The sequence below is a fragment of the Suricata suricatta genome, chromosome 12 (genome assembly GCF_006229205.1).
Source record: "Suricata suricatta isolate VVHF042 chromosome 12, meerkat_22Aug2017_6uvM2_HiC, whole genome shotgun sequence".
NCBI lineage: Eukaryota > Metazoa > Chordata > Mammalia > Carnivora > Herpestidae > Suricata > Suricata suricatta.
The window spans coordinates 102,310,077-102,333,484 of record NC_043711.1 but is presented as its reverse complement, the minus strand read 5'-3'; the positions used below and the strand labels follow the sequence as shown (position 1 = coordinate 102,333,484).

Here is a 23,408-nt window from a genome sequence, read left to right as displayed (position 1 = left end):
GTTCGTTGAGTTTGAGCCCCCCCCCCCGCCCCCGCGTCGGGCTCTGTGCTGACAGCTCAGAGCCTGGAGCTGCTTCCGATTCTGTGTCTCCCTCTCTCTGCTCCTCCCCAGCTCGTGCTCTCTCTGTCTCAAAAAATAAACATTTAAAAAACTTTTTTTTAAAAATGAAGACGGGCGAAGGTGTTGACCAGCTGAAAGCAGCATCAGTTTTTTTTGCTTCTTCCTCTTAACAGGGAATGGCGGCCTTCTGGGCACCCACCAGGATTTCCTTAATAACTGGATTCCCAGAGCTGCTTCGAAAAGCAGAGCTGTGAAAGAGCCTTTCCAAGGAAGTTGATATAAAACTTAGTTGGGACCCAAAGACCTCTAGTCCGCAAGTTGAATGGACACTCCACTTACCCACAGCCACTAAGAGCATCCCCAAGTCTAGAAAAACCGAGCTGACCCCAAATTCCTACCATGATGTTATTAACCAGTGCCTCAGGGGGGCGCCCCCGAGCAGGGTAATTTAAAATCATTCTCTGCCTTAAAAGGGAGTCTCTTAGAAGGTTTGCTATTAATTAAGTCAGTAAGCAGTCTACATACCTCATTTCAATGAGCTGGCTGAATCAAAATGGGGGAAAACCAATGTTGACTAACCGATGTGACCCCCAAGGACACTTGATGTTGGAATCCTACATATAAAATACGTTTATATTCCATTTACCTTACACATTCTTAAATGTGCTAAAAAAAAAAACACAAAAACGTGTTTTCCTCAACCTGGCAAAATGTAAGTACATTATCGTCAAGATCTACTGCCGGTACAAAAGCAGAAAGAGGGCTCTGTAAAAAGGAGGAAGGAAAAAGGACCGAAGGAGAGAAGCCTGCCACTGAATTCTCGTCTCTAAAATGGATGCCAAAGGCAGGAGATTTGGGGAGAAAAACATACGTGTCACTTCTCAAACGTGTAAAGCCAAACAGCACGTCTTGCAAATGAAAACGATTTTAAAAGCTACCCGTGGCGTGCAGGCCCCAGGGAAACAAACGAGAAAAATCACTCTAATTTATCGTAATTGAACCCTTGCTTAACCTTCTTCCCAATACCTGGTAATTCTGTGAAATCACCCAGCTGTCACTCCTTTTAGAAATGTGACATTGATTTGTCCGGCACGCACCCATTATTAGAATTCTGAGGTCTGCCTAATGGGGCTACTAATAAATCTAAGTCACCAATTCCTGACCTTTTTCTCTTGAAATTCTCGGGATGTGGAAAACCGCTGAAAACACATTTTCAGGGTCCTGTAACTCTGACATAAAAATAAAGGATCAGGGCTGGGTGGTTCTGGTGGTGTGGGCACGTCTGGGCTCTGCGGTGGCCGCAGCCCGGAGGGAAGGGAAGGAAGACGGGCTGGAGACAGTGTCTGGGGGTGACAGCGATGCTCCGCTCTGGGCTGAGCCGTCTGCAGACAGAAATGAGCTACACGAGACTGCGGCACGCGAGGGGGGTGACGGGGAGCCGTCCCCTTCCCTGCCTCTCCTCATCCCCTTCCCGCTCCACCTGCCTGGCTGTTTACCGCATTGAAAGAGCCGGAGAGGGGGTGGGCAGTGCAGCCCGGAGAGTCTAAATTGGCTATCCACAGGAGAAAGAAAGAAAAGGAGAAAAGATTGATGATCTCGTTGCAGTTGGGGGGACCGGGAGATAAAAGGAGGAGGGGGGCTGTGCGTGTCAGCTTATTTTTGAGAAACTGAATCATGGACACTTTTTCCTTTGCCATAAAAGCTACATTTCTCATCCTTACGTTTTTCACTGGGGGGACCGAGCCGCCTGTAACCTAATGCAGAAGCCGGGCAGGAGTGACTTGGGCATCCTCTAAATCCTAACATGGCTGCAGGCACCAGACAAATCTTGACCCTGATGATGATGTTGCCGAGAGCCAGGTCGTAAAGATGTCTCCCGGCACCAGCCTGCCTCCCCGAGCCCGGCCGCGAGGACCGGCCTGCTCTTCGTCCCGAGCGCCCCTCTGCAGACTTCGGAGGGCGAAGGCAGACAAAGCAAGACGCCCCGGCCCCTTGTTCGTGCCCTTCTCCCTCGGCCCGCAGAGTGCAGCCTGGCTTCCACGGGCTCTTCCCTCCGGTTCCAAGAAATAAGTTTATCTATGGCACTTGGGCTGTGTCTGGGTGAAGTCAGGATAGGTGGTGGGTGAGCTGTTCCTCTGAAATATCCAGGCAAGCTGGCTGTGTGTAGACAGAACAACCCGATGCGTTTTCACAACTGCATTTTTGACCAAATCCTTTGGCCACTTTGGTGTGAAGATGACAAAAACTCAAGTCAAGAAGGTCACCAAATAGAAATCTGGGGGCACTAAGAGCCGTAGGATGGTGGAAGGCATTACATCTTCCTAGCACTGAAAATCCGCGTTTTCAGATTGTGGTGAGTGACTCAGAAATTGCCAGAACAAAGCCATGGCAGAAAGAAGGGATGTTTTTAAAGCTTACATTGTTCCTGTTTGTTTGGTGTCCTTGCTGGCGGAAAGTGGCCAGGTCCTCCTCTTTAGCGCTGTGTACAATGTAAATGGTCTAAATTAAGAAGCCATCTAATCCCAACCAATATTAAATCTGACACGAAAAATAAGGCCAATTCTCCAGACAGGATTCTGACCACCATCGCCTGACATGCACCGATCACTTCACTCTGGTTCTCAAAAGAACTGGGATGTTTTCCCTTTCCGAAGTGCCTGTTTCTTTCAAAGAGGAGACAAAAGCCTCACTCTGTCGCTCTCCTGACATTGGGAAGGCGCCATCCCCCACAGGGAACTAGCCTTGACCGCCCCCCCCTCCACCCCATTCTTCCAGCTTCTGTATCTTATGTGGGTTTTTTTTGCTCCTCCAAGCTATAAAATCACTATAAAATAAAATATCAAAGTACCCCAAGGGCTGTAAGTCAGGATGCTGCCCTGGAACGTTTCTCCTTGCAGACCCAACTGCCGGCTCCCGATACTATTGTCCAAGGGAAAAAGGGAGGGGGGGAATGAGTTTAAGCATATCTTGCTAATGTTCTCCCCTCAACGGGTCCCCTGAAATCAGCAGGATCATGGCTCCGCCGCGATGCATCTCTGCGGCAGCCGGAATCGCTGCGTGTCCAGCTAGCGCGAGGGTCTGCAGCTGCCTGGCCACGCTGCCCGGCTCCGGGGGCCGGACGCCTCTCAGCCCTGCCTGTGCCACACCATTTCCAGACCGCTTCCCCCTCCTCTAAACATACTGCAGATGTTGCATTTCGCTTGTTAATCTGCTTGTTAAGTGCAAGAAATAAAGTGGTGTTACTCGTAAATGTCCATAATTCATCTACCACAAAGCCCTAAGTCTGCGCTGTTTCATTATCTGCTGCCCGTTAATAATCGTCTACATTGGAAGTGTCTCCAGCAGCGTGCCGATTTAGTAGGGGGATAAGGAGCCCCGGAAAAATCACACGTTGTTGGGGGGGTGTCGCCGCAGAGGGGCGCCTCCTGGGAGGGAAATAATGCCCATCAGTGTTTAGTTCAAGGCCGAGGGCGCCCTGGGCGGCGACATCTCTTTGAACAGAGACATGGTGTAATTCAGTGACACAAAAGCAGCTGCGGTGAGCAGGTTCAAACCATCGCTCCTGCTCTGTGCGATCCTGTGCCGGAGGCTCAGGAAGCTGGCTGCAGGGAACGGAGGAGCCCTAAAAGTGGGAGGGGAAAGGTGGCAGGAAATCCTGCACCTTCCGGGCCTGGCTTCTCTTTCCTCTGCTCCCTTTATCCGCGGGGACCCCGCAGCTAACCTGGATGCATTCTGCCCTCTCTTGCTAACACCCGCATTCACAGGAGCCGAGGCTGTTTGCAGCTGAGAGACAGTCTCCTATTCACTCTGGTTTCTCTCTAAATGCTGCCAGACTGGAATCCCAGGGCCACCTTCAGGGGCTGTAGCAACCCCCTGCGGGGGGGTCCCTATGGGCTCAGTGCCTAAGGTCAGGGCCGGGATTACAGACAAGCTCAGGAGGGTGGAAGGGGGAAAAGGGGCTCCTTCCCTGATTCTTGCCTGAGCCAAACGCAGCCCCATCAACATCTGCTTTGCTAAGTGTCCCCACTTCAAAATGCAGCCTCTCTGCCCAACAGAGAGCATCGGTACCCGGCCTTTCCTGCAGCCCCAAGGCCCTGGCTGGACCCTTCGAGTCACACACCTGACTTTAAAGAACAGTATTTTCCACAATGGGGCATGTGCCTGCCTCCTCAAAACCCCTCCACGGCTTTCAAAGCCGGTGAGGAGACAGGCTGGACTGCTCCTTGGGGTGAAAGTCACAGCTCATCCCATGGAGGGGAAGGGAGAGGCTGGCTGGGGTCTGTCCCCTGGGCCCTTCCTATTCATGCTTCACAGCAAGGCGTGACCGAGGGGCTAGGGAAGGGCCCCGGGGCCGGCGGGGGGGCACTGCCCCCCCCCAGTATCCATCACCGGGTGACAAGCTCTGCAGCCGGCATCTCTTCCGAGGCCCCTTCCCTTCCCCCGCCACCAGCCTCCTCTGTAAAAACCAAAAACCATCTCGTTCTTTCATCATAATTAAAGTGCTGTCAGGGAAAATGGCATGGCTGATTTTTGCCGCATTGAAATGACCCCCTCATTTCTCTTCTCTCGTTTGCTAAAGTGGTCCTTTCTCTGCCTGAAATCAGGCCGTTTGGGGATGGAAATTTTAGCTGGAAGCGGAGTTTGAAGCAGAATCCTAACCTGGGGGGGGGGGGGGGGCGATGTTTGGAGCGGCCTCTCTCTGCAGCAAGGTGCCGGCGAAGCCATCTTAACCGGCAGGACTGGTGGCAGCAGCTACCTCTGGGCTCCTATCCACATGGCTCCCTAATTACTGGTCGTTGTCAGGGTGCACCATCCAGCCGCATTGGAGGCCGATTCTCCCTGTTGACTTATCTAAGGGGCAGGAGGAAGCTGTTTGGAAGGAAAGCAATAGGTTCTGGATCTGGGAAGATAAAATCCAAATGCCTTTCACGCTCACAGGGAACGCGTGACTGCGTATTTAATACTGTCCTCGGCCTGCCTGTTTGTGTTTGAAATAAAGCTGTAACTTACACGCATAATTAAATGCCCTCCCCCTCCCTGCTGAGGGCTATGGAGCCGCTGGGTGACACTCCTTGCCTGTCACGGACCCTGCAGTGCTCAGAGCTCTGTCTAAAGTCCTGGCAATGGCGTCTCACGTCATTTTGTGAGAATGTCACTCGGAGCCGGCTGGCCATCGCAGAACTTTCCGAAAAGAGCCATTTCAGGCATGGCACACGTCAGCGTGTGAGAAAACAAAAGAGAGGAAAGAAGGGAAAACGAACAAGAGCAGAATAAAAGGGAAAAGAAGCCGGAAGAGAGAACCCAGGGCCCTGGGTAGCTTTGAGCTCCGTCTCTGGGATCCATGACATTTGTTCAAATGCATATCATGTGAGAAAATCATAATATTCATCCTAGCCTTCAACGACTTCCATTTTAAGGCAACTCGTATGTCAGGAGCTTTCAAAATTAGCTTAATTTCCTTTTCCTAAAAGATCACACATCTTGGAAGGGCCCCTTTTCAGTTACACTGGGGAGCTTAACTGGCAGGCTTCCGGGTTTCTAGGAGGGTATGCTATCTGCCAAGTCAAAACGGCAATCCAGGCCTCCCTCAATTGGTGGTTAATGCATCTCGGAGTAACTGGAAGTGAAGGTGTGAAATCAGCCCGAGTGTCATGTCGCTGAGCACGGGTTTTTCCTGAGGCTGTAACGCAGGACCCTGGGGGGGGGGGCTGTTGGGGTCCCATCTCAGCAACAAGGCGCTTTTGGCAGCTGGATTCTCTGCCGGCCTGGCCTCCTGCCTCTTTGGCTCCTCTTCCCACCACCCCCGATATTTTTTCCCCCCTTCTTTTTTAAAGAGAGGAAAAACAACCACGCAGCACTCGGGCCTTTCACTTCCTGACTATTGTGTGTGTCACCGCTGTGGACGCTAGGGGAAAACATGGGCTTGTTCTAATCGATCAGAGCTGGGATGAGTCACGCACCTGAAGGCTTCGTTCTGGACCTGACTGCCATTCAGATGCGCCCTGCCTCCCCCGCAGCCGCCCGCTCACCGCCTAGCGGAAGCCAGTGAGGTCGCGGTACTGCTTGGAGAACTCGCGGTGGGGGAGGGACCCTCGAGTCCTAGAGGGTCGCAAGGGAAAAAGCTAATTCAGTGAATCCGCTGCATCCGGAGTTCTAGCTGGGAAGAATGGGGTACCAACGGGACAAGGCATGAGGAGGGCAGCCAGCTGTCCAAGAGCCCCCCTCCCCGAACCTTCCCCAATGCCTCCAGCTAGAATTCGACTTTTAAGGGCTCCCCCATTAAAAATGTGGCTCTCTGCTTTCTGGGCCTCATAGAGCTCTTTATTAAAATGCAAATTTCCCTTAAGGTAGCCCTGTAAGCCTTTGCCAGCTAATGGGATTAACTGAACCGAACACAGCCACCAGCAGGGAGGTAAGGGGGCCTGGGGGTCAAATCTCCATGTCTCACATTTGTCACAGGTTCATCTCAGGGCGCCCAGAATGCAAAACGCAGGTACCCATCCCTGACTCAGGTCTCTTTGAAAGGGGACCCAGGTCCCAGCTACGGGACCACAGGATCCCTGCAAGCCTCCAGGCCTGGCGTCCTCCTCCCTTTCAATCAGTTCTCCTGGGACAGACGCCGCCGCTTTGCAAGTATCCCGACAGCTCGGTCGGGATTAGCAGAGCGGCATGGGCCGGCGGTGGGAAGTAATGTCACAGAACTAATTCATTTATGGAAGCAGCCACTTGTAATAAAGGATGCTTTCAAAGGGCTTGGGCGACTGGTTTTCCTGAGCTGGCAGACAAGCTTGGGTTTCTGTCCTGAAAACGAGTTTCTGGGCATGTTGCTGGCTCAGTGTGCCCCCCAGGTGCAAACAAAGAGGGGCGGGGGGTGGGGCACTGAAACTTAACTCTGTAAACCTGAAATTCATGCATGGAACAAATCCAGTCCACCATCCGGGAGCTCCTTCAGCCTGGGGGTCTACACTACAGTGTTTCCCTGGTCTTAGGTCTATAGTAAAGCATCTCCATCTGTAGATGCACACGTATAAAAGAATTTTTTATATAAAGATATGTGGTGAGCATAGCAGCAAGCCTATGGGGGAGACACTATTCGAAGGATAATGAATAGATAAAGGTATTTGTTAGAGGCGAGCTGGAAATTCATTCTGGAATTCTAGGTACATTTTCCTTCCACAATGACTGGGAACTATACTATCTGAACACAGAGTATCTCCATCTGCATCAGAGAACAGGAGGAAGAGGCACAAAGCTCAGGCTGTAAGATGGAGGCCTAGATCTAAGATGGAGGGCAGCTCAAGGTCTAAGATGGAGGCCGGGAGCCAAGATGGAGGCCTGATCTAAGATGGAGGACAGCTCAGGGTCTAAGATGGAGGCCTGGAGATAAAATGCAGGCCTGGATCTAAGATGGAGGTCTGGAGCTAACACAAAGGGCAGCCTGAAGCCAAGATGAAAGCACTCCACCGCCCATCAGGACCTGTGGCAGCAAGCTATGAGCACTTTCCCATCCTGCTCTCAGAAAAGACTCCCAAAGAGGGTTCTAAGGTTGGGTAGAAGACTTTGGGCCCATCCCCTAAGAGAGTTTTCAGCCCTAGAAGATTTCAGTCCTAGAAATCCAAGGCACGACTTGGTTCCAGACAGAGCAGAAAAGAGAGAGGGGCTGACTAGCCCCGGGCCAGGCCCTGCAGCCCTTGAGAAAGCAATCCTGCCCGCGCCCCCAGCACGCCAGCCGCCCCCTGGTTACGCCCACGGAGGAAGGCCTTGTTTTAGAACCAGGGGGGCTGCCCAGTCACCCACGGGCTGCGCTGTGACCCACCACAGGAGGCTCCACCCCTGCCAGAGTATGAAGTTTCAGCCCCAGCCTGGCATGGACATCCCAGGGGTGGTACCTATCCAACATGGAGACTCTCTTGTTTGTTTTGATCCAAGCAGGCCTTGAAGGTTCCCTACGGTTTAGTTATCGGGGCACAATCATTTTACCTGAGCGCTGAGGTTTGCTCAACCAGCTTGGAGGTTTCTGAAGCCTGTTTTTTAGACAGTCTTTCCATATGCTCCTACCTGCTCTATCCGTGCCCTACTGAATGCCTCAGCAGAGACTTCCTGGGTCTCTTCTGATTCTAAGACCACCAAAGGAGCCGCAAGTCTTGTACCTTTGTCTTCCCCATGGGGTAGGGCACACATTAGGCACTCAATACATGTATATTGAACAACTGAATGAATGAATGAATGAAAATGCCCAAATTAAGGCAAACTCACCGACCCAGCAAGGATTTCATCCTTCTGAGAGGCTTGGCAGACACACCAATGGCTACTGCAAGCTAAGAGAAGCTACTAGAAAGGCAAAAAAGGAAACAGAGCTGATTCGACATCCAATTGAACCCTCAAATTAGGAAGTAACTTATCAGCGAGGGAAAATGGGTACATATGCACCATGAACCAGGCAACATTCCATGTTCTTTGCCAAGTTGGACACAATCTGCCTATGAGGTAATCCTCAGATCTGCCAATAGTCAAGAATTTGAAAAATTAATTTGTGACAACTGTTTTCATTTGGAAGCATGATTTTCCTGGGCCAGGCACGTCACTTTGTGGTCAGTTCCCACTAAGCACTTCCTGGGCACCTTTCTCCTTTTGTGAAGAACAACCAGACCCCCTTCTCCCCCCAGCAATTCCTGAATGTCATAGATGGCCCATTTTATAAACATGTTTGTAGCGAGTCCCTTTTCTCGGCCATTAGAACAGCCATTGTCCCCTTCCCTCCCCCACCGGGCCCTAATCAACCATTTACTAAGTCTCGAAGCAATACAAATTTAAGTCAAATCAATTAGTAACACATTTCTAACTCTTGGCACTTGGGAAGAGTGTGAACTTTTCCTGGTGGGGAGAAGCGAACCCTTGAGAGCAACCTCGTGTGGTCAACCCAGCAAATGCCTTCGGCTGTGCTTTAAAAAAAAAAAAAAAAAAGAAAGAAAGAAAGAAAGAAGGAAAAAAAAGGCAAAGAGAGACCGGGGTCTCACCACAACACATTAGGATAAGACTTTGATTCTTTTTTTTTTTTTTTTCTTTTCACTTGAGTTAAAAAATAAAGCTCAGGACAGAGAGGCAGCTGACGGAATATTCCCCCACTGACTTCAGGAAGCTGAAATTCGGTTGTTCCTTGTTAGAGCCCCCCCCAGCAGAGAGCCATCAATTTTGTGTCTCTCCATCACAACCCAGCTCCCCCCTTCTCCCCCCATTCTTCCTCACTGAATAGAATGTCTCCCCTCTCTAATGAACATACCCAAGAGAATAAAACTTGTTTTTCCAAAAGGGGGGGCGGGGGGCGGGGAAAAAAGGAAGGAAGGGAGGAAGGAAGGAAAAAGAAAAAAAAGAAAACAATGCCTATACTTGATCTGGCTGGAGCCGAGTTCTCCAGGACAGCAACCTGTAAACTTCTAAGGATTTCCGCAACATCCGAGACATACATGTAATGTACAGGGCGTTTGCTTTTAACTTATGATTTGCTTTGTTTCGCTTTGAGTAAGTATCGAATCAAAGAACTCATGGAGACTGGATTTTTGGGGGACAAAACGATCCCCTGTGCGCCAGATTTCTTAAGGCCAAACCAACCGGGTGGGGTAGGCATGTGAAAAAAAGGCTTGGAAAATCAGGTTGCGCTAGAAGGGGCTTATTACTCATTTCAGAAGAAAAGAAAGAAAGAATCCAAAAACTGGACAATCGCAGTAGAACAGGGAGAGGACACTGGGGAGGAGGGAAGGGCCCGCTGGAGGTGATGGTCGGAGCTCAGGGTCAGAGCCACTGTCCCTGGCGCATGAGTGCGCACCCACCCCTGCCGAAGCCCCCCCCCCTCAGTGGGAGCCCGGGGCGAAGAGGGACGGGGCAGGACGATGCCTCCCACTCCTGCTCTGAGTCAGGCCCTCGGGTGTCCTCCGCTGTGGCAGCGCGGGAGGCTGGCAGCCTTCCACCCCGCTGCCCTCTGGCTCTGCCCTGACCTGTAACCAGATCCTCCCCTCTCCGCCCTTCTCGACTGGAAGTTCCCAGAGGGCAGGGACCCTGTCTACAGCTCGGAGCTAAACTGAGCCTTTTCTTCGCCCATTGAATCTCTGTATTTAACCCTTAACTTCCTTTTGGATCTTCTTTTTTCTCTTGCTCTTTCACCCATAGAGAACAGGCGAAGGGGGAGGTGGGTCTTTAACTTCTGGGTAGTTCACAAGCATTGTGGGATTTTACAAGTTCAGGGAAGCTGACACAAAGGTAGGGAATTCAGATTCCGTTTCCCCTTCTCCCACCCCAGTGAAAGGACTAGGCAAGCAGAAGATGTGGAAGGCACAATGGAGAACGTGGGAAAACAACTGAGGAAATTGTGTGTGCGTCTGTCTGTCTGCCAGGGGTGGGGTGGGGGGGGGGGACACAGAATGGTCTGTAAACTGTGGTTAAACTCTAGAAATATCCATACATCTGGCTGAAGAGCAGGAGATAAGGATAAAGCAGAATCACGGCAGGATACGGGCGGGGTCGGGGGATTTCCTGTCATATTATAATGTCATTTTTACAGTCCATACAGCCCTCTGGAAGGAAAAGGGAAAGGGGCCAGGGAAAGTATGGGGTGCGGATTCCAGTCCTGAGGGCAGCGTGGTCACATGTGGGAGGCCCTGAGCTCTAGAGGGCAAGGTCCCCTCAAGGAAAAGGGGTGTCTGTGTGGGTATTGGTGGGGGGGCTGCAGACACTGGCAAAGAAGCCCACCAAACACACAGACTGAAGCACAGAAATGGCGGCACTGGTGTTAAGACTGATCACCCTAGCAACCCAGGACCAAACGAGACCCCGACCTCCGATCTCCCTGAAAGATGGGGCTTTTTTGCGTTTGGGCTTCCTACATTCCATCTAGAGAATTCTAAATGATCCCACTTCCTGCATTAGCCATTCTGAGCTCTCTGCTGACCTCTGGTGGGAGAGGAGTTCTAACGGCCCAGAAAAGGTGTTCCAACAGGGGCAGCCCACCTGGCCTGCTCCCCAGGACCCCCGCCAGCCTCAGTAACACCCCTGGGGGTTGCCGTGGTCACTCGCCTTGGCCCAGGTTCAGGGCCAGAAGTTGGGAGGTGTTGGGGGAAGAAACAGCAAGGAAGGCTGTAAAGAAGCCACAGAAGATTACGGGCCTAAGACAGGAATGTTAGAATAAAGTTTGTTAACTTAGAAGAATTTTAATAGCAGGGTGGGGGAAGCTTATGCCTGAAATTAATACATTTTATTCGGTTCCTTCGACTTTTCAACTATAAAAGAGTGAGGGGAAGTATCTAGGCATGTGGAGAGAGGATACGTTTTGTCGGGAAGGGATGAATTCCCGTTACAGGACTCTGTGAGCCCTCGTGGGAGGAGCTCCTGCGGCCCGGCTCAGATGGGTGACCGAGTGATTTCACAGCCAGTGCAGGGAAGGCGGGGCGGGGGGGGGGGGGGGGGAAAAAGGGGGACCAAGAAACCTGGCCCCAGATGCTGTCAGGGCCCGGTTCTCCTTTCTGTAAGCTTGGCCGGAAGAAGGGAGTAGATGGGGTCCCGCCGCCAGGTGGGCAAGAAAGACTCTTAGTCAACAAGAATGCCCTCCGTGCCTGTGGTTTGTGAGCCTGAGGAGCAGAAAGGGGCTGAAGGTGAAAAAACAACAGGCATTCATCCTCAGCCAGTATCTTCTCTTGGAAGAGTTCCCAAATGTGAACTCCTCCAGGAAGGATCCTTGGGTTTCTCTGGTAGAAAAGAGACTTCTGCCCACCTCCGAATCTCTTCTCTAGCCCTTGTCTGGGGTAGAGCACCACTCCCCTCTGCTTTCTGCAAAGACCCGCCAGCAATGGGCAGCCAGACATTATTAATTATTCACCGAAGGACACCTAAACTTTTCTGTACCATCTGCCATTTTGGAAATGGCACTTCGGGGATGTGGGCAGCATACCTGTTCTGGTGAAACTTTTTACAAGAGAAATAAAGTCTTAATGTGAGGGGGACACACCTCTCATTTTCAGATGAGGAAAGCTGGGACCCAGAAGATAAAGCAGTCTGCCCAGTGCCCAGAACCAGGGCACACGCGGGGGCTAGGACTTTGGAGGTCACTGCGATGGTGTTTTTTCCTGCACTGGCTAGGGTCTCCAGAGCCACTAGTTAAAAGTGACAGGAATTTGTCCTCAGATAGCGACTGTTCAACTGTAAAGTCTTTTCAACGATTCCCTAGGCCCTGGGGGTCGGGGCTGGGGCCCTGGGGAAGAGGACCAGGGAAGGGGGTCGGAGAGGCACACAGGAGGCGGAGCGCAAGGGGAGTTTTGAAAAGCCAGGCTTCCAATTGTAAAAGCCGAGCGCCATCTGCCAGCCAGCTCTGAACAGCTTTGCTTTATTTTACTGTTTCTACTTCCCAGCCCCAAACACTGGGGGTTCTCACCTTTTTCCCTAAAAACAAGCCCTTGGCTGCTCAGAAATGCCCCTAAAATAAGAATCTCATTTTTTAAGAAATCTCAAAAGACAGGAGAAATCAAAGGAAAGCAAGAAAGCAATCAGAGAATGTCCCTAGGAGGTTGATTTCTGCTCCCCTTTCTGGGCTGGGCAAAGCCCTGGGGGGACAGGATTAGCCCCTTCCTCCTGCAGGAAGAAAGACCATCTCCCGGTTCTGAGCCTGCCTTCACTTCTGCAGTCAGACCCCTCTCTGGGGGCATCAAGGTTTTAGGGCCTGAAGGAAAAAGAGAAGAGAGCCCTCCGCCCCCTGCCTAGTTAGGTGGCAGGTTAAGGCGTCTGCAAGGGTTCTGCAGTTCTCTACCCAGAATCCCCTTCTCGAGCCTCGCCCCCCTCCCTACCTTGCGTCATTACCTCGTTATACATAAAACGAACACGGAGATACCGCCGGCTTGCCCTTGGACCACCATCGCATTTGAGTCCCCCTTTGACCGTGGCAGGGCCTCCGGACTACGAGGCAAAATCATCCTCAAATGAAGCCTTGTCAACATTTTCAAGAATCGAACTTTGCCCTTTTCTGGGTGTCACTTGGCAAATTCATGGAATCCTGGAATAGGGCGCCAGAAGCAACCAAGGTCCCAGGAACGAGAACCCCTAACCCCTAAGCCAGTGCTCTCTTTCCACTCTCCTGGGGCCTCCAGAAAAGCTGAGGATCTCCTGGCCACCCCTCCCCCACCGGGCCAGACCCCCTCCCCCATCAGAGCAATGTGCACAGAAGAATCACCATCGTCAGGTCACCCACCCCACGATAAATGACTCTCTACGAGTGATCCAGAATGACTGGGTCCCGTCAGGAAAAGTTCAAAAACTCCCACTTGGAAAGGGGAAACCTTCCTACCGGCGTCCATCTTAAAACCTGCCTGGCCACTGGTCTGTGAAACAAAATGACATAATGTGCTTCCCTTTTAGCAGCTCGAAAGGAAGAAGTGAAATCACACGAATGTTTAATTATAAATAGCTATTCGTTTTCTGGCCAATCCAACTTTAAAAAATTTTCCCCTAATGTCTGGCATTTGTTTTTGGGTTCTGCCCGGAGCCTTCTAAGCATTTCCTTGGAAAGATATTGTACTTGGTCCCTGGCAAAATGTCAAAATCAACAGTCAAAAAACACGCCTTGGGTAATTTCGAGGATTCTGTAATAAGGATGTGTTAGTTCGGGGGCATTCACTTAGCTAAACTCGAAACATGTAAAAAAGGATATTTTTAAATTTGCAAGTCCAATATACAATTTATCAAACCACCAACCACTTTCTACCCCTCACCCAAAAGTAATCCTTATAATAAAGGCAAAAGCGTTTCAATGAACATAGACGTCGGTAAGGGGAGAATAGTTATTCTTTTTGTTTTTCCTTCTGGACTTAACTTAAAGACCACAAATTCCAGATACTCTAAGAAAAAAGAAAAAAAACCCCAAAAAACCTTTGCTTAAGAAAAATTAATTTTCTGATGAGTCTGTAACATCTAAAAGTCTATGAGGAGACCGGACCTGGGGGAGGGGCTGTTTGGGTGCGCGGTGGCCGGGGAGGGGGGTGTCGGGCGACTGTTTAAAAATAAAATTGTAATTTAGTCTGGTTTTGATCATTACAAGAGACACTGTGGTCCTGCCGCGGGGACCAGGGGGCGCTGGGCCTCGTGTCGAAGACCAAGCACAAGCTCTTTCCACCAGGAAACGTCCTTGGATTATTACTTCTATTGGCACAGGTTTTACTTCTAAGAGATCATATTTTACCTTCTTCAGGGAGTCATTCAGAGGTGTTTCTTCCACTGTCCCCCAAAGGCCTGCAAAGGTAACTTTCTGCCTTGAAATACCAGTTGCTAAAGGTTATGGGTCACCTCCGTGCACTGGGCAGGCCCCCTGTGGACTCGGGAACTGTGGTGACCCGGCTGAGTCTATATTCTCGTGTGTGTGTGTGTGTGTGTGTGTGTGTGTGTGTGCGCGCGCGCCCATTCCCAACGTGAGACCCCGTTAATGTTCCGGGGGGTGCACACAAAGCGGGGCCCAGTCCTCGCAGCGTGAATGTATTGACCACCATTTGCGTACCAGCCCCGATTACCCTGGCGTCCCTGTCTACACCGCAGAGGGAACCGATTTACTATAAGACACCAGACAGAGAGACCCCCAGCCTGCGACAAAGCCCCTAACAGGACCTCTAAGGGCTAGGAGAGATCCGGGAAGGGTTAAAATCTATTTAAGCCTTGATTTATCCTGGCCCATTGATTAGCTATGGGACTGACTTAGTTAATCAGCGTCTTAGGCCAATTCATTAATTTCTTCCCTGGAATAATTCCCTTTCCTGTTCCATGTGGGGTCATCTGGGTCACCTTCTTTTCTGAGACCTTTAGAAATGACTGCCACCCAAGAATGCAGGCTCGCCACCATTGTAGTAAATATTTTGAACTGGTTGTTGGTAACTGAGGCCAACAACCTTTCCTCTGAAAGTATCTTCTCTTTCTAAGGTGTTTGGGTTATGATCTGTGTGAACTCTGTCTTCCCCAGAATTGGAGACTGAGAATGCGGGGGCAGTCTGTTATCCGCGGGGAGGTGGCACCGTCCCCCAGGGCGCCCTGGCGATGGCTGGAGACAGTTCTGGTCACAGTGTGTCTGTATGTGGTGGGGTTAGGGGGGCTGGTGTGTGTGCACGCGTGTGTGTGTGTGTGTGTGTGTGTGTGTGTGAGAGAGAGAGAGAGAGAGAGAGAGAGAGAAAAGATGGGTATTCAGTAGGCAGGGATGACGCTGCGCATCCTCTGGTCCCTCCAGCAGGCAACCTCCGTGATACTATATCAATACCACTACCATGAGGACCCTATGGTGACACGGCCCCTAAAGTGCTCCAAAACCCCTGTGCACAGCCAACAGGGAGAGGTCACAGCTTAAAAACAAAAGGCCAGTTTGACCGAAGCTTCGGGGCCGAGTGGATGCGGCTTTTGTCCCGCGTGGGGCGGGTGTGAAAGCAGATCAGGACCCTCCCCTATCCTCGCAGCCTGGTCCCTTCTCCTCTCATTCAATCAGAGATGGGACACCTTTCTTCTGCCTTATGTCGCCTCACCATCTAGTGGCCACCTGAAATATCAACTCACCTTCACCATCTCTGGGCCCTGCTGAAGTCACTCATTAAAAATTTCATCCCTGGGGGGGCAGTGGACAGAAAGACCCCTGAATGATGCGTATGATTTTATTAACAAGTTAATTAAGCACCTTGTAGGCCTAACAAACCCACGTAGACAGCGGCTGTAAGGAATTAAGATGGACACTTTCTAAGATCCGAGAAGCCCAAGAAGGCTAAAAAGCTCACAGGCCTGATGACAAATAAGGCTTGACTTTTTATAAACGAGGACCTCACAGGCTTTTGCTCAAGTCCTTCGGACACTTAGGAGTGACCACAGACAGGAAGAGGGCACCTGGTGAGAACAACGTGTTCCCGTGCCCGGGAATCCAAATACCCGCATCCTTCCTGAGTAGCACCATCTACTCTGGACAGGTGGGGGTTTTATTTCCCTTTTTTCAATTGGACCAAAGCCAGAGAAATAGGCCTTCTCGGCCTCCCTCCTACCCCCTGGCATTAGTTTTGGGGCATCAACATAAGCGTTATTCCTTCTTGGCAAAAATCCTGCAAACTTACCTGAATCCTGGTCCCTTGTAAAAAAAAAAAAAAAATCTCATAGTCATCTACGCGCTATCCATCAGGCTTGAAAGGGAAGATTGTTCAAAATGGAACGAGGAAGGGGCAGCCAGGTCTGTTGACTGAGGGAGGCAAGAAAATCAAGCCTGGACCTCTCTGTGAGATGCACCTGTGGCCTCCTGGCGACATGGGGCTGGACCGTGGCACTCCCTAGGGAGCGGCCATGGCAGACTTCCCGTCTCGTCCTCAGTGCATCTGGTCCCGGCTCTGCCCTGCACACCAGAGGTGTGTGACGACGTCGGAAACCCCGACTGACTCATAATAAATTAGGGATCAGTAACAATTTTTACCTTGACACCCATTCCTCGCCCCAAATTGAATCATTAGAAGCATTTAGGAAGATCTAATGATCTGTGGGCAGAGCCCCACGAGTCAGAGGCTCCTGAATTCTCCTGGGGTTCAGCAAATTACTCTACCACGCAATTTGGGATCTTCCCTCGACAGGAGTACGTGAGAGGTGCACTCTCTCTTCGTCTCCACTGCGCTGTCACAGATCAGTTCCTGAACATTCTGCCTGGGTCGCAGCCCCCGCTCTCTGCTGGGGTCCAGCTGGAATTCTAACTTGCAGGGGATTGGGCATCGGGGACCAGAGAGCATCCTCTGTGTCAATGGAGCATGTGATGATCGACAATAAAACAATAATTAACAAACATTTGCTTTTTCTTGTGGTTCTTACCTCATTGCGGGAAGTCTCCTCCTCAGTCCTCGCTGGCTGGTCTGCTTCATCTTCCGGCTGTCAGGAAGGAAAACTAAAAACAATCTTTTTTGTGTGCATGTGTGGTAAACATCGAACAATCTATGCTCAGGTCCACAGTCCGGAGCTGGTTTACAGAGAGGAGGATATAAATAATACAAGGAGAAGGAGGTGGGGGGGGGGAGGGGGGAGGGGGGAGGGGGGAAGGTAAACTTTTTCAGGACAAGTAAAAAAAAAAAAAATTCTCTCCTCATCTTCTCCCGGGCATGTCACTCACCTGAGAGTGACTTCACACAATCATAAATTTGGCAAGATGTCATTTGTCTCCTGCTTGAGTTGACCTTTATTTATAAAATGTGGCCAAGGAGTGTACTCTGAAAGGTAGAGACAGAAAGAATGGGTGCCCAGTACTTTTAGAACTCACAGGTTCACAGTCTCGTGGGGAACGTGGAAAACAAAGCCCCCCACCCCCCACCCCAACTCTTACCTGGAGCAGGGAGAGAAAAGTCTAAGAGAAGCAAATTTCTAAACACAATGGCTACCATTTACTGGGCACTTCCGTGTGGCACTGGGTTGAGACTTTCTAGAGGGAAACTTCACTGGTCGCATCTGGTCCTCTCGTTAGAAGAATTCAGGAAAAACATCTCTTCCTCTGATTCTTCTGGAAGTGGCCCTGTCCTCCCTCATTCAGAGGCTCCCTGGCCTCCCCCCACGGTGGTTCGGATCTGGGGGCCCCCCCGCCTGTCCTCTTCCCTTTCGGAAAGGCTGCTAATTCTCCAGTAGGAGAATCTCTCCAAAGAGAGACTCAGGCTGAGTCTCCTCCTTCCCTGAGGAGGTCAGGATCTCGTGCCCGAGGCGACCCCAGGCCAGAATAGGAACTCGATGGGACAAAGCCCCTTTCCAGTGTAACTCGATGACATTTGTTGAAGGACAGTGCAGCAGGGCCACAGTCCCAAGAGTTCTTGCTACTGCCGGGCCACCAGGGCTGGAGAGGGTTAATGAGACTGACCAGGGCTCGAGGGTTTCCCTTGGTAGGGGGCTAGGGGGCGACCCTGTCCTATCAATTGGCCCTGTCCTTCCTATTTTGAAAATGGCTAATCTTCCTAAGAAAGGGGATTTTGAAATGGACAAACAGGCATGCTAATTTCACATTCCACCAGGAACCCCAGGAGGCACAAGGTGGGTTTGGAAAGAACCCCTTTGCCAAGTGAAATAGAAACTAGGTGTAGAAACCAACTTTACTGCTGTTGAGTGGATGGCTATTTCTGTGCCTCCTGAAAGTTACTTTTGGTAGAGGCGTTGGAGCGCCAAGGTTATGCTGGGGGTGAGGGTCAGTTTTCTTTGGTGGAAAAACTGGGAAAACGGACTCTGATAAGAAGTAGAGGCAGGACCGGATGAGAAATTTAAAATCTAGGCAATTAGGCTACCTTCTCTTAAAAAAAAAATACATGTGTATGTATTTTTTTTGTTGTTTAATACCAGCATTCCTACATGAAAGTCAAAAGTGATCATTCTAAGACTACGCACTGACTCTTGCTAAGTAGGAAATAGCCCAACTAAAAGGACTACGTAAAAAAAAAAAAAATCACCAGGAATGTAAAACAAGAGTTACTTTAAGAGGGTTATTAGATCCAGGCTAAGATGATTTTAAAGTCTTTTACTCTAACACTAAAAATGTAGGGGAGCTATGCATAGAAGTACCCTTATTATTATTATTATTATTATTATTATTATTATTATTGGAACTCTGAGTAAGAAGGGAAGCTTTAGACCCCACTGAAGGAAACTACAGAGGATTTCAACAAGATTCTAAAGAAAACCTGCAGTTAAAACAGAAAAAAAAAGTGTGACAAACAAAGACTGCGGTGCTGGTGGATGAGTTGAAGCAAATACGGCCTGAGCGATGAGCGGTATCTCAGAAATGGGGGGTCTCACGTTTCACATACACTCCGTGGACTTTTATAAGCAGGATCTGTCAGGGTTGGCCGTACTTCAGAAAGCAGACCTACTAGGCACCTGTCATTTGACAAGGGATTTGAAGAGCACAGGGCACGCTCACAATCATGCTTTGCATTCCCAGAGTGCGTTACTGCCTGTGACCACAGCTTTTGGTTATGCACTGTCTTCTCTGACTTAGAAGCTTTTGATTCCTTCACTTACCTTGCAATCTTTGAGCAAAAGTCCCTGACATTTAATCTCTGAGCTTTTGGTTTATTTGCCTATGAAATGGGGTCCTATCACATTTTTATTACGTAAGGCTGTTTCAAAGGGCAAATGTGACTTAGATGATGAAAGGCGTTTTAAAAATACAGTAAGAATGTGGTATCATGATGAGTGGTCATTACTATTACTGATTACTAATACCTGAAGTCGGGGTGGGGGTATGCAAGCAAAAGGCCCAGGACCCCCACTTTTCTTTGCCTGATTCCAGTTTCCCATGATACACATGACGTGGACGAATTATAAAAATGAACCTACCTGTAAAGAAAACTTTTTTCTTTTTTGAGAGAAATCTATGGGAAATTGGATTTTGAAAGGCAAGGAAGAATTTTGGCCTCTTAGAAGCATGGAATACTGGTGGGAGACAGGGAAAATCATAGAAGTGTCTCTTAATTCTAAAAGTTTGGTGGCCTGGAAAGCTGTGCCCTTCCCACGGCACCAAAGAGCTCAGGAGAGGCATTCTGGGTACAGAAACCTGGCTGTACTGGAGGAGGGGGGGCGGGTGCAATGGTCCCTTGCTGCACCCGGGGCCAAAAATAAATGATCATACAATTACTTGAGATTCACTGTATACATAAAGTGCCATGGCAGGACAGCACTGTTACATATAGCATTTGCCTGCATACTTTAATAAATGTAGCAGATGCTAAAAAATTCTAATCCAAGGCCCTTCCATTCTTAAAAAATGGGGACTCATACCCAAGTTGGATTTCCAAAAACATGGGAAATAGTCTATTATTGAACACTGTTAACTAAGAACGAAGCTTCCTCTCTTACATATTCTAGAATTTGAGTCATGTTATTGATTATCTACCTACCTCCTCTAAAAAGTTCCCTATAATGTGGCTAAACTGGGCAGTAAAATTGGAAGTGGTACACACACACACACACACACACACACACATTGTCAAGCACGTCACAAATTAGGAACCATATCAAAAGATGGCCTTTGGACCTGCATTTTCAGTAGCAGGACTATCGGGGCGTCCTGTTTTCGGTTAGGATGTGGGGATCTGACTGCTAGTACGAACTCTTGTCCTAAATGTAGGTCAGTCCTCATCCTCCCTCCCCGCTCCTCAGTCAGCGACTCAGACCCAGATGGGCCACCTCTCTCCTCACTTTGGCCGAATGGTGCCTGGTGGGAAATGAGCCTGGTTGGACAAACAGCAGGTGACACCGGCTGCCCTAGTTCAGGGTCATGTCTGAGGTAGCCTGAGGTCAGGGCTTCCGGGCCAGTGACTCCGAGAGGCAACTGCAGTATGACCCCAGCCAATTTCTTTTCATTAATGTGAATTTTTCACCCTGGATACAAAATAAGGGTAAGCAAGGTAAACTTCTAATGTTCTTAAGATTTGGCCCCAGACACGGACGGTTTGCTCCAGGACTGGCATTTACATAATCTGTGGCTGAAGCCGACAGTCCTGGTTCCATTGGACTGGGATTTCCACCCCCACCCCCACCCCCCAGAATAGGGGATTCCAGACAGGGAGCAAATGAGCCTTTCATGGAGACTGCTGGGAAAACTTCATTTCACAAACAAGGCAAACTGAGGCCCCAGCGTGGAAGGGACACTGCCAACCAGGCGGCAGGTGCACACGGTCACCTGGCTTCCTGTCTGTACCCACTTGGGTCCCCTCCTCACCAGAGGCCAGCTTCTCAGGGCGATGCTTGGAATACTGAAAGGAGACAGTGATGGCAAAGCCAGGCAGAAATACGGAGCCTTGTCATTTAAGGGCTCTGTGGCTTTAGCCGAGTCGGGACAGCCCACATTTAAACCTGCTCCCTCCTATAGGTGTTTGGGGGAATGATGACATCATGGTTTCCCTGGGTGGCCGGAACTAAAATCACCATTGCATGTAGCACTGTGATGTGTGAAAGGCACATGTGTCACGAAAGCAGTCACGTGCATGATGTCATTAATAAAAGCCATTGGACGTTAGACAACATTTAACAAACAAATGGAGCACAGCTTTGGAGACGGTGATCTTCAGATCCCTTGAAAGGTCTTGGAGAATAAAATAAGGAAATTTAGAGTGTGGAGCTTCACTGGGGAAACTGTCATTCAAGCCCCACACGCAGACCGCAGCTAACTGCTGCTGCTCTGGTGATCATGGCAAGCCCATGTCTCAGATGGGAGCTGAGGTGAGGCTGGAGGGAGGGGGGGCCGGGGCAGGGGAGGGGCAAGGGAGGTACGGAGGGCGGGGGAGGGTCCTAGAGAGGCAAGATGGCACCGGTAGGCGGCAAGGATGAACCGACGGAGGGGGGGGGGGCGGAGGGTCGCCAGACATACCCCATGCGCTTAAGAACACGAGACCTTTTCTATTTCTCCGTGTCCCAAGTCCATTTGCAGAGGATCTTACCTTTGATCCTCTTTGCCCCCAGCTAAGGCTGCTTGAAAAGATTCACATTTACATATTTCACAAGTCATAGTCACAGTTTTACCACACTTCATCCACATACTTAAAATACACTCGGAGCATTTTAAAAATTATTTTTATTTTAATTGCATTTCAGAGACAAGACAGCATTCCACTCCCAACTGCATAATACTCTTTTTGAACCAAGCCCCTCCTACTGTGCTTTGTAAAAGCGTAAGTGGTTGGCTTACCTCCGGCTCTTCCCTAGGAGGAAAAATGATTTCGTATTTTTTAAACACAGCCACGCCCACCCTCTTGGCACCAGCCCCGCGTTGGGTTTGGATCCGGACCTGCCTTTAGCAGATGAAGTGTTCCCCCCACCTCCTCCCTCCATCCCCCCACAGGTGAGCGGAGTGTGTGCAGAATATCAAACTTAATGCGTGTATCCCGACGCCCCAGATACCTGAGTGTCTGGTTTTTCAACCGTAAAGGCGGGAGGGTTTGGCGAACGAATGAGAAGTGAGGAAACGCTTAGCGCAAAGGGAAAAAAGAGAGAAAGACACACAGAAAAACAGTTATGGAGGCCGGCGAGAGTGGCCCCCTCCCCCCGTGCCGGTGGCCCAGCACATCCCCCGCGACGTCCCCACCACCTTCTCCTCCGCATTTTCCGCGCCGCCCGCTGCAGAGCGCCAGCGCACAGGTACCACCAGAGTGTGCACACACGGAAAGTTTTGCCCGCGCCATGGCGCAAATCACAAGACAGCCCGTTCCCCGGTACGAGTACACAGTCGGCGGGTAATTTGGGGGATGCCAGGGGTGGGAAGTGGGGGACACTTGAGCACATCATGCACAGGCGGACACAATATGGACACCAACACACACCAACGACAAGCTGTCTGAGTCCAAGCAGCGGTGCCAGGCGAGGCGGGGGCCCACCTTCCCCAACGACCCTAGCCCACCGCGGCCCCAAACCGGCTCAGCCTGGGGAACCCCGGAGCCCCTCCCCGGCAGTTCCGGGCTCACCTGAAGCCCCCGCCTTCCTGCCGGCCCCCACCCCAGGACTCGGGTGCTTCTTACGGTCGCTGGCGCTGGCTTGTCCAGCCGGAAACGACCCTCAGGGTTGCTCGGCACCACTTTTCTCCCTGGAGGGCACATACTTCCACCACCCAAGCCCGACCGAGACCCCCTCCCGCTCCCAGGGCAAAGTTCGGGCCCCTCACCGGAACTTTCTAGCAGTCTCTTCCCGCCGTGGCCCGGATCCCCGCCGCCCGCCGTCAGGCCCCGAGCCCCACCGGGCAGCTCCGCCACCCCTTCCCGGGGCCCCCCGCAGCCCTGCTCCCCACGGGCAGAGTCTGCCGCGTTACCTAGAAGCAGCAGGCGGTGCGTGCACATGTACCCCATCTTTTCTTCCTGGAGTTGCTTGTCGATGAGCTGGCTGCGTTTCTTCTCTGCGCGCTTCTGGGCGCGCTTCTCCAGGGTTTCCTTGCGCATCTGTCTGCGCTTCTCCGCCAGAGGAACCTTCTTGACCTTGGGGCCGGGCTCGGCTTTGGGCTGGGGGCTCTCGGATCGGCCGAAGCAGCCCCCGAAGGCCTGCATGAGGAAGTTGCGGAGCAAGTTGCGCTGGGGCTTTCGGCGGCGGCGATTTCGCCGGGGCTGCAGCCAGCGGCGGCATCCGGAGGTCCCATCGTCGGAGTCATCGCTGCTGTCGCTGCTGACCGACCTCTCGTCGTCGTCGCGGCCGCGGCCAGACCTGCCCCGCCAGGCAAATGCGCGAGTAGGCTGCGGAGTAGGCGGATCGGCAGCCTGGATCTCGGGGCTGGGGGGTCTAAGGAAGCGGAGCTTGGGTCGGGCTCCAGACGCAGGGGCGGCAGGGGTGGCCCGGGAGGCGGAAGCGGCCCGGGCGGCCCGGGC

General features: G+C 51.1%; 1 protein-coding gene and 1 pseudogene across 1 annotated transcript in view; both read right to left on the bottom strand.

Annotated features, from left to right (window-relative positions):
• The window catches only part of LOC115275096 (neuroendocrine secretory protein 55-like), a 51,958-nt gene that overhangs the window by 14,175 nt on the left and 14,375 nt on the right, over positions 1 to 23,408 (bottom strand). The window lies entirely within an intron of this gene.
• The window catches only part of LOC115274576, a 3,506-nt pseudogene continuing 1,757 nt past the window's right edge, over positions 21,660 to 23,408 (bottom strand).